Here is a 15,020-nt window from a genome sequence, read left to right as displayed (position 1 = left end):
CTTTTCAAAATTAGAATATGCGCAGTACCGTCTTTGCGTCACCAGTCAAAAACATTCCACCAGATTTACCTTCCTGACAAAGCCGTCCAAAATCAAACAATGGGAACTCTGCAAGTGACACAACCAAATTTAAAGGACCTTTCAATGTCTGTGATTAAATATCTTCAAACTTCTTTCTCCTTCTGTTCCTGAAATGGAGTTTCGATGTACGCTATTTATTTAGTAAACATAATCACCTCGGAATCCACAGAAAAGCTATGCTGATTGACGTCAGCAATCACGAGGGTTAAGGTAACCAATTGAAGAGATCGAAATTTTAAACAGAAAACCAAGGCACAGTAAATAAAGTCAATGTCATTAATTCCTTTAGCAACACACAATTTTGCGCTTTAAACGTAAATCTTGCAGCAATTACTTATGCTAACAAAAATGCTTGAGTAGTGAAAAAAATAAAAGTAATCATACAAGTGCGTAATCAGTCAACTGAATTGGGCGATTTAACTGGAAAATGTTTTGTTTACTTCCTAATATTGAACATTTAATCAAATATTGTTGCTTCCTTTTACCCGATATTTTAACTTCTGTTTGCGTCATTACTTTTTCAGAAAAAAATATATTCTTCTTCCCTTTTCCCCATAGGCTCAAATGTGTTCGAATAATAATATAATATATAACTTGCAGTATCTTACATAAGGATAAAAATGTGCTGAAATGCAGTATTTCTTTGTCCCCCCTTTTCTCTGCTAATTTTATCCTCTAAATATCTAGAGGGAAAATTGTGCGAATAATTTAATTTCCGAAAGACGCGTTTACAATAAGAACAACACAAATCAAAAGTAGTCACAGATAAACTAGAGGTAACTATCAGAATTTTATTTCTTTATAAGAAACTTACATACTGAAATATCTAATAAAATTTCTTCATTTCTACTTCCTCGTAACTTGAATCTCGCTCGCTCTTGACGTTGTCTCTGCTGCTCCTTATGCTTTAAATTATCCATAAATAATTAGGAAAGTTGAATGTGCAGCTGACTTAACAGAATGGTAGATTGTATCCGTACAAAGTTCAGAATCTGGAAAAAGACCATTATGAAATTTAGAGAATATTTAAAATATCGCAATCATTGAAAATCAAAGGAAAGGAATTTATTAACTTGTTAATTACAAAAAAATTACCTATTTAATGTGTATACAGTTTCGCCGTTTTTTAAAATTCTAATTTGAGTGTTCTACTTGTTCCAAATTAGGAGTACTTATTCTTGCACTTCCTCTTTCAGGGAATGGAGGGCCACGGTTTAAGAAGTTGCTTAACTCTCTTGTTAGAATGGCCATTAAATATTGTATGGCTTTGTCACTGAACATATTTATAACTTCGTTCAACTCTGAATTCGAATGATATTCTTTCACTACTTTCTACTTGTCTAAAAGGTATACGGTTTCAACTTTAACTGGAACCCTTTCTACTTGTCTAAAAGGTATACGGTTTCAACTTTGGTTCTTCCCACCAGGGCCAAAGGCATAAGACAACCGAATACTGGTTATTCGATCCAGGCGTAATCCTAGCAACTATATGGCTCTTTTTTGTGCTTCTTCCCCTCACGTAACGTAAAAACCATCTATATTCTCCGTGGAAAAGCCTTTAAACTTAGGCAGATTACACTTATATGCTTTGCCTTAAGTGAAAGTAATTATTTAACGTAATCATCTAATCATCAATTAACCTAATTAATTAATTTCTTTCCCTTTTTACTCATTCGAATGCACTTGCCTCTGAACCTCTTTATATTTTGCTCAGGGAAAGCTTGTAGTACTCTAGTGGTAAGGTAATGTTGAGAAACACGTTTTATTTGCCCTTTTCTTTTCGATTTGTCTTTCTTTGCGTGCACACGCATTTTCTATAGTTACGCGCAACCCAAAGAATTAAAACACGCGGTACGTCCACTTCATAACGGTCCCCGTAATCTTAAGGCACCAGTGGACACCTCAAACCATTCCCAAATAGCCAAATACTAAGCACTTAAATCCACTTGTCACGAGATGAGCTCTGAGTATAGTTCTCAGCTTTTGCACAGTCTGTTAACAAGCGGGATCATAGATTTAAACATGTAAGTTTTGAGATTGTATGGCTGAAGTTCCTGGAACAAGGAAAGATTTTCGGTGATACATAAAAAGGATATGCAGTTAAAAAGCACTGAATATAAAATTTAAAATGAAACTAGTCATTTTAAATAATCTTAAACTTTAAAAATTTGAAAGGGTTCAGATTTTAACGGTGGCCCAAAAGCGTATGTCAAGGTTTTATTAAGCTTTCGCTCAGCTCGCAGCAAACCAGCCTGCTGTTGCACTCACTCCTGCTAACCCATTTCTTTTTTACTTTTTAACTTTATTATTAAGCATAATTTTCTTCGCACTTACGCAGTAAAAATTACAGAAGTAAATCATTTTTAATTCATAAAAAAATTTTAATTACTGAAAACAAAAAATTTTAATAACTGAATTTCTCATTATTGAAAATAAACATTTTTAGTTACTGAAGAGATAAATAATTTAGTTTCGAAGAACTGAAAATAAATTAGTGTAACTACACTTAATTACAGTATTTATAATCCCTGCAAGAATTAAAACATTCGTTAACAATGCAATAGGATTAATTAAATATATTTTATTTTTTCGTGAATGACTAATGAACCACCTACTTTCTTTTGCCGGGAATTTAGCATTTTAAATTAAAAGCAGGTAAATATTTATCTTCAATCTATGTTATTTGTTTTTTTATATTCGTAGATGTTGTAGTTTGTGTAAGGTATTTATAACGTGACTACGTGTTTGATAAATACTTTCTCATGTTTCTTAACACTTAAAAGCCAAATAATACAAAGGTATGAAATTCGCTATCGAAAACGTTTAAGTATCTGGGGTAAATAATCAAAAAATAAATATTTAGAGCAAAACATTCGACGAAATATCTTTTAAACTCCGCAAGTTTTCATCAGTTATTTATTGAGAATGAGTATCAATTTATATGGAATTCTCTAGAGTAATTTACTTTAATTCAAACGTATGTTTGTTTTATTTCAACAAATTAGATGTTATGAATAAGTTCCAAAATTGATTTCATGTTTTTCTCTATCTTTGGCTTAATTTCGTTTATTGTTAATTCCCTACCAAAAAAAGTAGCGTACAAAACATCAAACGTGTCATGCAATGTTGAATATCTTAACTTTAAGGAAAATTGAAATTATATAGAAATAGTTAACATAGGTGGAAAAAGGAATTAGAGAAGCTCAACAGGTAATTGTGAACACTATGTAAAAATTATTCAGATTCGTAGAAAGAGGCAAAAAAGAGTTCATTCACGCTGTATAAAACTCTCTCGAAAAATAAAGTATGTAGCAATAATTCATAATGAAATATTTAAATTAGTCTTAAACTTATTAATTAGTAAATATCCGTTAAATTAACGTAGTCGAAAACTTGATAAATAAGGACAGTTGTACAAGAATTTCTGATGTTATGGTAATTTCTGTGTGTAGGAATTTTTAATATCTTTAAGATTAATAATTAATTTAAATAAACGTATTCTGCAGCTAATTAAATAATTGCTGGTTAAAAACTTTCACAACTAATTTGCTGAACGTTTCTCTTTGCGATGTTATTCGGTTTTCTGGTGAGAAACATTGCAGTTCTAATTAAAACTGCAATATTTGTTTTCCAATTAATGATTAACTAAACTGCACTCAAAATATATGTAATTAAAATAAAGTCTTTGTATATAAGGTCCAGTTTTTTTCGTTTTGCTGGGAAACGGAATATAAATTAATAGAAGTTTAAGCTATAAAATTTCTCTGCTAGTTAAATAATAATAATAACTTATAGTTTTCTTGTGGAACTATTTTTAAAAGTGTAAGAAATTTTTTGGTATTCCCCAAGTGCGGTAAAGCTATGATGAGAAATTATAAATAGCTGGATTACTTATTGATAATACCTTTTAACACCTTCGATGAATTGCTTTTCAAATTTCAATTATCATAAATTCAAAGACATGGTTTTACCCTTAACTAACTAGTACAAAAGAAAACTTATCAGCTACGATCCGCTGTTGCAGATAATCTTCACCTACTTTCAATTGCTCTTGCGCGTGTATTAATTCACAAGTTTTCCGATCTGGCTGAATATATTTGACTTGAATCAAAACAAAAATTTAAAAAAAAATCTGAAAGGTTTCATATTTTAAATTACGTCCAAACGAGCGTTTTTTTAACGTTTTGTGTACTACTTTTATTTATTAAATATCATGTTCTTTGCACTTAAACCGTGAAATTCAGTTCAATAGTAATGACACAAAACAATTTTAAAATGCGGATATCTTTAGTATTTCCGATACACACAGTTCCTCGCGCTGGAGATAAAAAGGTTTTTTTTTTTTTCCCGTAGAGTATTGCCATTGCTCGCTTTGAAATCCTTGAGTTTGTTAATCAAAAACTCGTTAAAGTTTTACAAAATATGAAAACGATAATAAACAAAATTCCAAATTTTAAATTTGGGCTTCCAAATGCCCATATTCGCAGGAGGATTACGTTATTAAAAATTTGTTGGCACTATGACCCATTGTTTTATCACAATGCGAGGATTGGTTTGGTTTATTTACACTCATGTCCATAAATTAAGGATAATGCAAAATCAGGCAAAGGAAGAGTTAGAAGCAAAACAAATTTGACTTATTTGTAAAGCTTATTTATTAAACAAAAGGTAAAGAGCAAAAAAAGATGCTATATGTTTGATATTATTAAAAAAATTAGGAATTTTTTCTCCCTGGAGCAAATTACAAAAAAAAAAAAAAAAAAAAAAAAACTTATTTACAAAAAAAAAAAAAAAAAAAATATTACATGGTTGGTATGATTGTTAATACATTGTATGTCTCCCAGACGATGCAATACAGTTGGTACAACGCCTAGGCATGCTAAGTATCATATTATCGATCTGATCTTGGGGGATATTACACCACTCATAAAGCAATGCTCTCCGAATTTCCGGTTGACCTGTAGGAGGAGGTTGAAGGGCTGCAACTCGTCGGCCAAGCATATCCCACACGTGCTCTACTGGATACAAGTCTGGTGAGAATGCTGGCCAGTCCATACGGGCGATATCCTCCGATTGAAGGCATCCGCTTACGATGTTTGCACGGTGAGGACGGGCGTTGTCATCCATAAACACAAATTGTGCGCACATGGCGCCCCGAAACAAACGTACATGTTGTTCCAGAATGACATCCCGATAGATTTGGCTTGTCATGGTTCTAATTTCAACATGCAAGTCAGTTCTGGAACCCAGAATAATTCCACCCCAAACAAGCACTCCTGCACCACCGTAACGGTGTCGTTCAATGATGTTTTCTTGGTGGTAACGGGTATCTGGAGCTCTCCATATGAACGTCCGGCGAGAATCAGACTGCAAGCTAAACCTGGACTCGTCGGAAAACATCACACAAGCCCACTGTTGCGGTGTCCACAATGCATGCTCTCTACTCCAGGCTAACCGCAGGCGACAGTGAGCTGTAGTGAGTGGAACGCATCTGACAGGTCTACGAGCATATAGACCAATCTGCCCTGAGCGTCTGTACACGGTCTGCCTTGAAATTGTCGTACCAGTGGCTGAAGAGAGCAGACGAAACAGGTCTGAGGCTGAGCTCCGCCTGTTTCTTTTGGCAGTAACTGCTAGATTTTCCATTATTTAAGTCCTTTAAATACAGAATGATAATATTTGGTTTCAACAATATGAAAAGTGAAACCACGCTTGTAGTGAATCAACATAAATGCCAAAACGACATTAATAGTCCTTCTGGACAAGTTGCCCTTTTGGACTAATAAAAAAAATTTTTTTTAATTTTTAAAATCTGAAAATTTTAGATTTTAAATTACATCCAAATGGTTGTTTTTTACCATTATGTGTGTTATCTTTATTTATTAAATATCATGTGCTACGTACTCAAACCATAAAATTCAGTTCAACAGCAATATCGCAAAAGAATTTTAAAATGAGCTTATCTTTAGAATTTCCGATACAGAGTTTCGTGCGTTGGAGATAAAAATGTTTTTTCTTTTGTACAGTGTTGCCATTGCTCGCTTTGAAATCGCTTAGTTTGTTAATGAAGAATTCATTGAAGTTTTACAATATATGAAATCGATAATAAAACAAATTTCAGATCTCAAATTAGGACTTCTACATGCCCATATTCTATGGAAGATTACGTTATCTAAATTTTGGATAACGTAATCCTCCATAGAATTCCGTCGTTTTATCACAGTGCGAGCAACATACATACGTTGATGCAGATTCTTCATTATTCAATTTCTTTAAATATAATATAGGGCTCTAATATTTGGTGGCAACAATTTGAAAAGTGATTTGCCGTTTATAGTTTTCATCGCAAAATGACAAAACGAAATTAATAGTCCTTCAGGGCAAATTGCCCCTTTAGACTAAGAATCTGACAAAGTGTTCATATTTTAATGCTTGTTCAAAAGATATATTAAAATTTTCTTTTTAGCTCTTTTTTCATGTTTTTCTCGCTAAGCTCGCAGTCTACCAGTCTGCTGTTGCAGTCATCCTTGCTAACTCATTTATTTTTGTATTTTAGTTTTATTATCAAGCATCATTTTCTTGCACTTACACTATAAACAATTCTTACAATTTTTTTTAAATAGCACAGCGACGTATGTTTAGAATTGTCGAAGAAGTGTTGGCATACATTTATCTATTTTATTTAGCGTTTTTCTCAGTTCATTATATAAATGTTCCGTTTTCTTAGTAAGATTGCTTGCAAAACTCATTTTTTGTCTTTTGGTTTGCGTTTTGCGTGTTAAATTTATTAATTAAATATTACGGTGTCCGTTCTTACGCCATATTAAATTCAATTCAACAACAAAATCACAAAGTATTTAAAAATAGCAAATGTTTAGAATTTCCGATAGACAGTCTCACAGAACGGAGATAATTTTTTTTTTCATTTCGTACAGTATTGCCACCGCTCACTTTTAAATCGTTGTGTTCATTAATCAAACGTTCATTAAAATTAAAAAAAATATATAAAACATGATATTCAGAATTCAAAATTTAGCCAGGTTACCTGGAAGACCACGTTATTTAAAATTTCATTTTCTCACAATGCGAGGAACATACATACATACATTCAGATTCTTCATTTTTTGATTTCTTTAAAAAGTAATACAGGGCGATAACATTTTGTGGCGACAATTGGTGTGATACAGCCGTTTATGACGACGTAAAATTCAGTTTCGAGACTAATAGCCCATTCAGGCTTAAAAATAATTATTACAGTCTAAAATGTATGTATAAAATGTATGCCTAAAATGTGTCCTGAATTAAAAATATTGCAGTGTCATTAATGATGATATTTTTACGATCTACGATAGCTTACTACAGTATCTGCACCACACTGCAATCTTTATCTTCAGCAGTAGAGATACTCTCTGCATATTCTATAACAGCGGAGAGAAACGCAAAATTTATTATTACTAATGTTAACACACAGCAAAATAAATAGCCGAAAGTATCTCAAGACTAAAGCTAAATAGGGCAGATACCCTTAGCGAACTGAAATAATCGTTAATTTTCCTATATCACTCTTAGAGTAAAACTCAATTCAGGTAACTCTCATTTAACAGCAAACTCTCCGGGCTAATTAGACACTGACTTATCCTGGCTCTCGAAACCGTATTGCATGGTTTTCAGCAGCTTATCGAAAGCTTCGATGCACATCTAGAAAGGAGCCGTCTTGGAAACCAAGCAAGCAAACATCTGAATCATACAACATAACGGAAGTATAAGACACTTCCAGTTCCTCAGTCGGTAACCAGAAACGCAACATAGAGAGAGAAACATCGGAAGTTGAAGAAAGTCACGGGAATGGGAAAGATAAGGCTAATATTCATAAACGTGAATACAACAAGAATGTACTGTGACACTGCAGAATATTTGCTACACATTACAAATACTGTAAAAATGAGCAGTATTAAAACAAAATCTTGTGTGGACACCACATGGCCTCCTTGAACGGCCTATTAAAATATGAACAATTTTTGCTGCACTTCACTTAAATATGTTTCCTCGAATTATTCTAACTTAATTAACGATCTCTTAAGGCAAACATTTATCTATTTTATTTAGCGAAAATGACATCAAAAGTTGTACATTTTTAAAATTAGTTATTAAGGTAAATTTTTGTCGTACCGGAGTCAAACTTCTTGTGTTTTTATTTTTTCATAACGAGTATAAAACTTCCAAAACATAAATATTTTCGTCATTTAAAACACTTCTGTAATTTGAAGCCTATGACTACGACCAAATATCACGAAATACAGGCCGGCTAAAGACTTTTAAACTAGGTAAAGGGCTGAGTGTATAAACATATATATATAAGTTTGGTACTGCCGATTGCAATCAAAAAGGGAAGTGCACAACTAGATGTGATAGCAGTTCTATGTACATTTCAACGCTTTACAGCGATATCGTTTTTCAGTTATGTGAAATACACACGTATGTGCGCAAAGACATCACAAAAAAAATTTCTTTTGAATCCATTTTAAATTTCTGCCCGTACGTAGAGTCATCAAGCAAAAAAAAAAAAAAAAAAAAAAAAAAGTCATTCGAATGGATTTGGGAAAGGTCAAAATTGATGTTTCTTTTGAAATATGATATTCAAGATATTTCGCTATGACTTTCTTTACTTTATACAAGGAAATAAAAAGAATAAGACAAAGGATAAAAACTAACTATTATATTAAAACAATTCTACATGTTTTACATAAATATGTAATATTAGTAATATATTCGGTCTGTAACTTTGGATGCGAGAAATTGAGCCGGTGTTTTTTGATATCTACTTCAGTTTTGAATTTTTTGCCTCTTCAAAAAATTTTGTAAGGAAAAACAAGTGATAGTCATAGGGTGCTAAGTCCGGAAAATATGGTGTATGTAACAGAATTTCCCAGCCTAGTTCTGCAATTCTTTTATGAGTCTCCAAGTCAGCATGTGGCCTGACATGATCATGATGCAGTACGATGTGCTTCCTGTTGAAAATCACCGGCCTCTTTTCTTGGACTGTTGTCTTTAAATTATCTAATTGCTGACAGTACTTCTCCGAACTGAGTTTTTTGTTCGGTTTCAAAAGCTCATAATGACTGGTCCTCCAATGCCCCACCATATACACAACATTTTCCTTATTCAGGGTCAAATTTGGTTTAGAGGTAGGAGTGCTAGGTTTTCTGGGTTCACAATATGCCCTTTCCCTTACAATGTTTCCGTGGGTGATCCATTTTTCATTCCCAGTTATCATCCGGTTCAAGAAGGGCTTTATCTTTTTCGGATGAAGCAGAGATATGCATATGACGACTCGGTCATCCAAATTCTTCTGGCTTAATTCATGTGGCACCCATCTTGAGTATTTTCACACCAATCCCATCTTCAGAATAGGGTTCAAAATGGTTTGCTGAGCTGAATTAAGCCTTTCTGCGATCTCCGATGCTGTCACAAAAGGATCCTGCTCCAATATGGTCCTAACAACACCGTCGGCGATCAAAGATGATCGCCCAGAACGTGGCTTATCAGAAAGTTCGGAATCACCTGTTTCAAATTTTTCGAACCATCTTCTGGATGTTTTATCAGAAACTGTATCTTCCCCAAACACTTTCAATAAATTTCTGCATGCTTCTGTAGCATTTCTCCCTTGTTGAAATTCGTATAAAATACAGTGTCGTAAATGAACTTTATCAGTGGCTATGGGTACACTCTCGCTTCACACTTAAGACTAACGTGAATCAACTTTGTTTTAGTTAACTTGCTACTTCAGTTTGTATACATTAAGTGATAAAAATAGAGAGCCGAACATACGGCAAATAAACATGTGCTTACGTGTCGAAAATTGTGGTCATGAAACGGACATAACTTTCCGGTAGACCGAATATTACACGCAGCATATAAGTACTGTTACGTGTGTACGGGTTCACTATGTATTGAATGTTCACAAAGTCGATGATAGCTTGATATAATTTACTTTATCAAAAGGATTACTTTATCTTTCACACTTTATATAATTTACTTTATTTACAATATTTATAATTTACTCTATCTTTTATTTCCAGAATTTTTACGGAAGAAAAGTACTCGTACAGCTCTTCTCAGTATCACGCAGCATGATCAGTAGTTACAGTTCAAACAAGTAAAAACTTTAGACACAACGGAATGCGAAGTACATCTAAAGATCTAAGCTCGCATGGAGACGTCTCAATAGTTCGAAGTCTATACTCTAAACTGAAAAACTGAAAACTGATGCTCTCTTCGGTTTTATATATTTTTCCCCCAGCCGCCGGGAAATTTCCAGTACTTTCCATTTTTCGAATTTACTAAAAGGCACATACGGTTAAAGTTACATACTAGGGCTGGGTACCGCTATAGTTATGTATACGGATCAACTACAATTATTCAATTACATTAGCAATTACAGATATATATGTAACGGGCCCAAATGTCGCCAAATGGTTACCAAACATTTGCCAATTTTTCACCAAATTTGTCTACAAAAATTTAGTCGCCTAAACCATAACTATCCTAACGATATCTTGCGAATTAAGCGACATAGCCCTTTACCTCAATGTTACTTGGACTTTCCCGCGTAATCCTATTTTTTCAGCAGAGCATCGGATTTCTTGAAGCTTCGTATTTTTTTTGCATTATGTCCGAAGATAAATAGAAACCATGTGTGGACAGCTAAAACAAGCATTCCACAAAAAGTGGAATGCTTGTTTCTTCATAATATATCCCGGTAATGGTTATCCTGTTATAATGCAGAAGTCGGAACTAAAGTTTTTTAAGTTCATCTGCTGCTTCATTACCGACGACCCCAAGATGGGATGGCGCCCAAAATCGCTATTTTCTAATCTTTCTAGGGAAAATGGAGTCTATGGTAACTGATTATAAAAATAAAACTGTTAGAATTTTATTTGTTCGATTCATAATTGTAAACTGTCCGGTTTTTATTTGTCGGATTCATAATCTGCTTAATATCTGCGCTCTCCTTGAGTTATTTACAGCTTTTTGCCGTGTATTATTATTGAAAATAGTGTCATGCCAGTTTTGTTTTCTTATATGGAATGATTACTTTTATCCACGAACCAGTAACTCGAAGAAATATAATAACAGCACGAATTATATTTATAGACTACATTTTTGGGTCGATTAATTAGCAATTAATTTAGAAATTTGTCATTGATTTGTAAAAAAAACCTATTGCACTTCCCTGTGCGTGTTTTCGTCCTGTGAGTGATTAGTACATCCAATTAAGAGAATATCAGTGGCTCGAATCCCGTGACACAACAGTTGATTTTCTCGTTTCTTAGTTCGAAGAATAATCTCTTTAGCGAAGTAAAATGTGATAAACTGGGGCTAATGTCTCTCTCAAGACGCCTTTTAAGTGAAAAATAATGAAAGGAATTATCACATCCCCCCTTGCCTACTACTGGGGTATAAGTAGTTAACAATTTGAATATCTGGGTTCGAATCATCACAAAAGCGGAGCTGAATTTTCTCAGGTTTTGTTTCCAGAAAAACCTTATAATCTGTAGACCCTTAAGATTGAAAAATAAGTAAAGTTGAAAAATAAGTAAAAACGTAAAAACACGGTGGGAAACACTTCGCGTAGACATCAACGCAAGATGAAAAATATATTTTCTAAAACATTTTCACAGAAAAGAAAATGGAGAACTTTTCAGTTCTAAAACATCCTAGTGTGAAACATCATCGTAGAAAATAAGGTGATAACAAAATTTCTGCATTTTAAAATTTTATCGTGATAAAAAAATGAAGTTGTTAAAATACATCAAATTTAAAAACTTATAAATATGCATTTTCTGCATCTTAGAGGCTCAGAAATTTGTGAAACCTTTTTTGCTAATTTAATATTACTTTATGTTCGACTAGCCCTCTCTAAGACAACCGCTAACAGAAGATTTTAGACCTTCTGAAAAGATATTTATGTTAGGTGATCTTTAATGAAGATGTGGCGATATTTAAAAATACCTTAATTTATATTCTCAGACGTACTAGTTAATTACTGCACATTAACGTATCATGCAAATTTGATAGCGAAAACAAAATGTCTTCTCTAAAGCAACTCTGTAGGGTAACTACCTCCACAAAAGACCAGAATCATCTACACTTACGGCCAACTTCCTTATCATGCAGTGCACAATGGTAGTAAAGTTTTGCTAATTAAAATTCAGAAACATTTGCATTTTAATTCAATTTTTTTCATTAATGTCAGTTGTGAAATGTTAATAAATGCGCCACTACTGTAAATTACAGAACTGAAAATAAGATTTTCTTGTAAACATTAATAACTGATTTTTTTAAAAGACTTAATTTTTAACTGTTTTTTAATAAAACACACACTTGACTTTTAAAGTAATTGATTTAAAAAATATTTTCTTGTAGAATATTTTGAAATCGTATCCAAATGGCATATATGACGTATATCAGATACATGGCAAAACGCGAAATTGCAATGTCATTTGTTACTTCAGTAATCTGTTCAAGATGCTTAAAACTTAGAGAAAAGTCCAATAATAACCTATACACTTCTATACGATAATCCTTACGTAAATTTCTAGATTTTGACGTAAAAATAAGTACCAATATGTAACGAATTTTGGCATTCGTCTTATGCGCTGCCTCTATGGTTAGCACATGCACCTAGCAATTGATTCATAACGAGATTCAGATTCCAGTGAATGTATATTTTGATTTTTTTGTGTTTCTCACTTTTAAAATGTTCTAATAGACATTACAAACTCTAGCTAACTGTATTCTCACGAACTTAATGGGGTGAATGATAAAACCTAGATTTGGCCAAGTGGCCATTAATACCTAGACTTGGCTGCCTGGGTCTGGTATCTCTTCCTCGTAGCAATTTAAATGAGAGCATAATATAGCGAATTATAGCCTTCCTATCCTATATGCACCTGGAGTGTACAAAAAAAGACATTGAGCATGTAACTGAAGATTCGTTGTTCTATTCGTAGCGTAGGTATAATTGACTCTTCGTGTTCCCTTTTTTTCTGAAACTTAATAGCCTCAGCAAAAGGACCAACAGAGTATACGTGGATTAAAGCACAAAAAAAATTGCATTTTCATGAGGTCCACTTTTTCAGGAGCAACCCTATGTAAGATCGCTCTTGAAGGTCAGGTCTGTAGATTTTCATTCAGAGTCCTGAAATCATAAATGCTTAAAATTACTGAATACAGATAGTTCAACCCAGACTTAAATGCAGGTGATTAGACAGGTTGCATCGGTGTTTTCACGATTTCACCCATGCATAAATGTAAATACAATCCACTTTTCTTTAGAAAGTCTTTCATGTAGGGATTCCCTATTGATATAACCCCCTGAGCTTGCTATATCCAAATAAGCAATCATTTAAGTCTGTTTCTTTACAATTATTTTTAACTGTGAATTGCATGATATAAAGTGAAAATGTTTTGTGGCTTTAGCGTAGTATCTGTTAAAACGCGGGTAAGTATAATATTTATTTCTTTATTTTTCGATATGAAAAAGAAATAATTCTTTTTTATTTGATAAGAAATGCACTTAATGAGCATATATGTCTGCATATTATTTATTAAATATTATGCATATTATTATATATGATGTGCATATATTATTAACAGTATTATAAATCTATTTTAAATATAGGATACTTGCATCAGTTTACAGCAAGAAATAATTTTAATACATAACTAATATTATAATATTTTGAGTGATTGATAAAAAGGGAATTTCTGGATACTAAGTAAATTTTAAATTACTTGGGGATAAAACAATATTTATAATTTTTCATACCCCAAGGCTTTCGAAAATGAGACATTTTTATTGATTCTAGGGCTCAGAGGTGACCATAACACGTCAATTTTTTTAAGCTGCGCAGCTGAAGATTTCCAATAGCCGTCTTCTACTCGATGTCCAATCCCCAACTGCCACTTTTCGGGTGCATTTAATTCCACGAGCCGTAGAATTTCAGGGGAGAAAACTTTCCCGGGCTTTGGGAGGGTACCTTTTGACTTATAAATAGATTCCCCTGATGCTTTCTAAATGCAGCAGCTGCTCACGTTGGTGCAAATAAAACGGATTGAAGTATAAAGAAACTGGCGACACCTGGTGGTTCTTGGATTCAAATGAACCTTCAGAGAAACGGTCGGTTCCTGGTTACTATTTTTGCTTGTTTTCAAGATAAAAAAGTGGAACCAATATAAAAGAGATCAGTGACACCGAAAGCGACCAAACCCTAAACTTTAACACATTGTAGCGGTGCAGCGAATGATGCGACACTGAATGCGACAAGGGAAGTTCATTAACATTCGATAGCAATCACAAGTAGGGAGAATAAGCATTTTCCCCGGATTACATTAGTGTTTCGTATCCATAAGTAACATGCTCCAAAATGTATCGCAAGTATATTAGACAGGCAACAATAATATAAATATAAGCAGTAGAATCGTATACCATTTATAGTTATGATTAAGTTGAATAGTAAAATTATGGCACTGAAATACAATCAGTAATAAATAAATTAATATTATGTATTCTGTGCTGTTCTCTGCATTAGCACCCAATAAATTCACATGAAATGCAATGTGTTTTAAATTGAAATTTATTGTGCGTACCTCTACATTTATACCAAAGAAAGTAAGAGATTCTGACATTTTAAATTTATCATCAAAATACGTATAGAATGCGTATAAAATACTCAGAATTGAAGAAATATTTTTCTAGTACTTTATAGCACAGCACGTTGTTTTTAAGCAGATTAAAAATAAAAACGATCCGTTTTCCTGTCATTAAAAGCACAGGAGAAGTTTACAATTATTAGTAGTGTTTACAATTATTAGTAGTGTCATTAGTTTTGGAGAATTTAAAGAGCTGCAGATTTGAGATAACAGGATGCTAAGGA

The 15,020-nt window shown here is 33.1% G+C and overlaps 1 long non-coding RNA gene across 1 annotated transcript; it reads right to left on the bottom strand.

Moving 5' to 3' along the window:
- Window positions 1–852: 852 nt before the first annotated feature.
- Window positions 853–14,094, bottom strand: LOC118197645 (uncharacterized). Its single transcript, XR_004759634.2, has 2 exons — window positions 13,913–14,094; window positions 853–1,073 (listed from the first exon to the last, which is right to left on the bottom strand). It is a non-coding gene; the product is annotated as an uncharacterized LOC118197645 (long non-coding RNA).
- Between the last annotated feature and the right edge of the window lie 926 nt (window positions 14,095–15,020).

This window comes from Stegodyphus dumicola, chromosome 9 (assembly GCF_044657685.1).
Source record: "Stegodyphus dumicola isolate Sdum_Otavi_A_Nest chromosome 9, ASM4465768v1".
NCBI classification, from domain to species: Eukaryota; Metazoa; Arthropoda; class Arachnida; order Araneae; family Eresidae; genus Stegodyphus; species Stegodyphus dumicola.
Note: the sequence above shows the minus strand (reverse complement) of the source record. Positions and strands in the feature narration are given on the sequence as shown.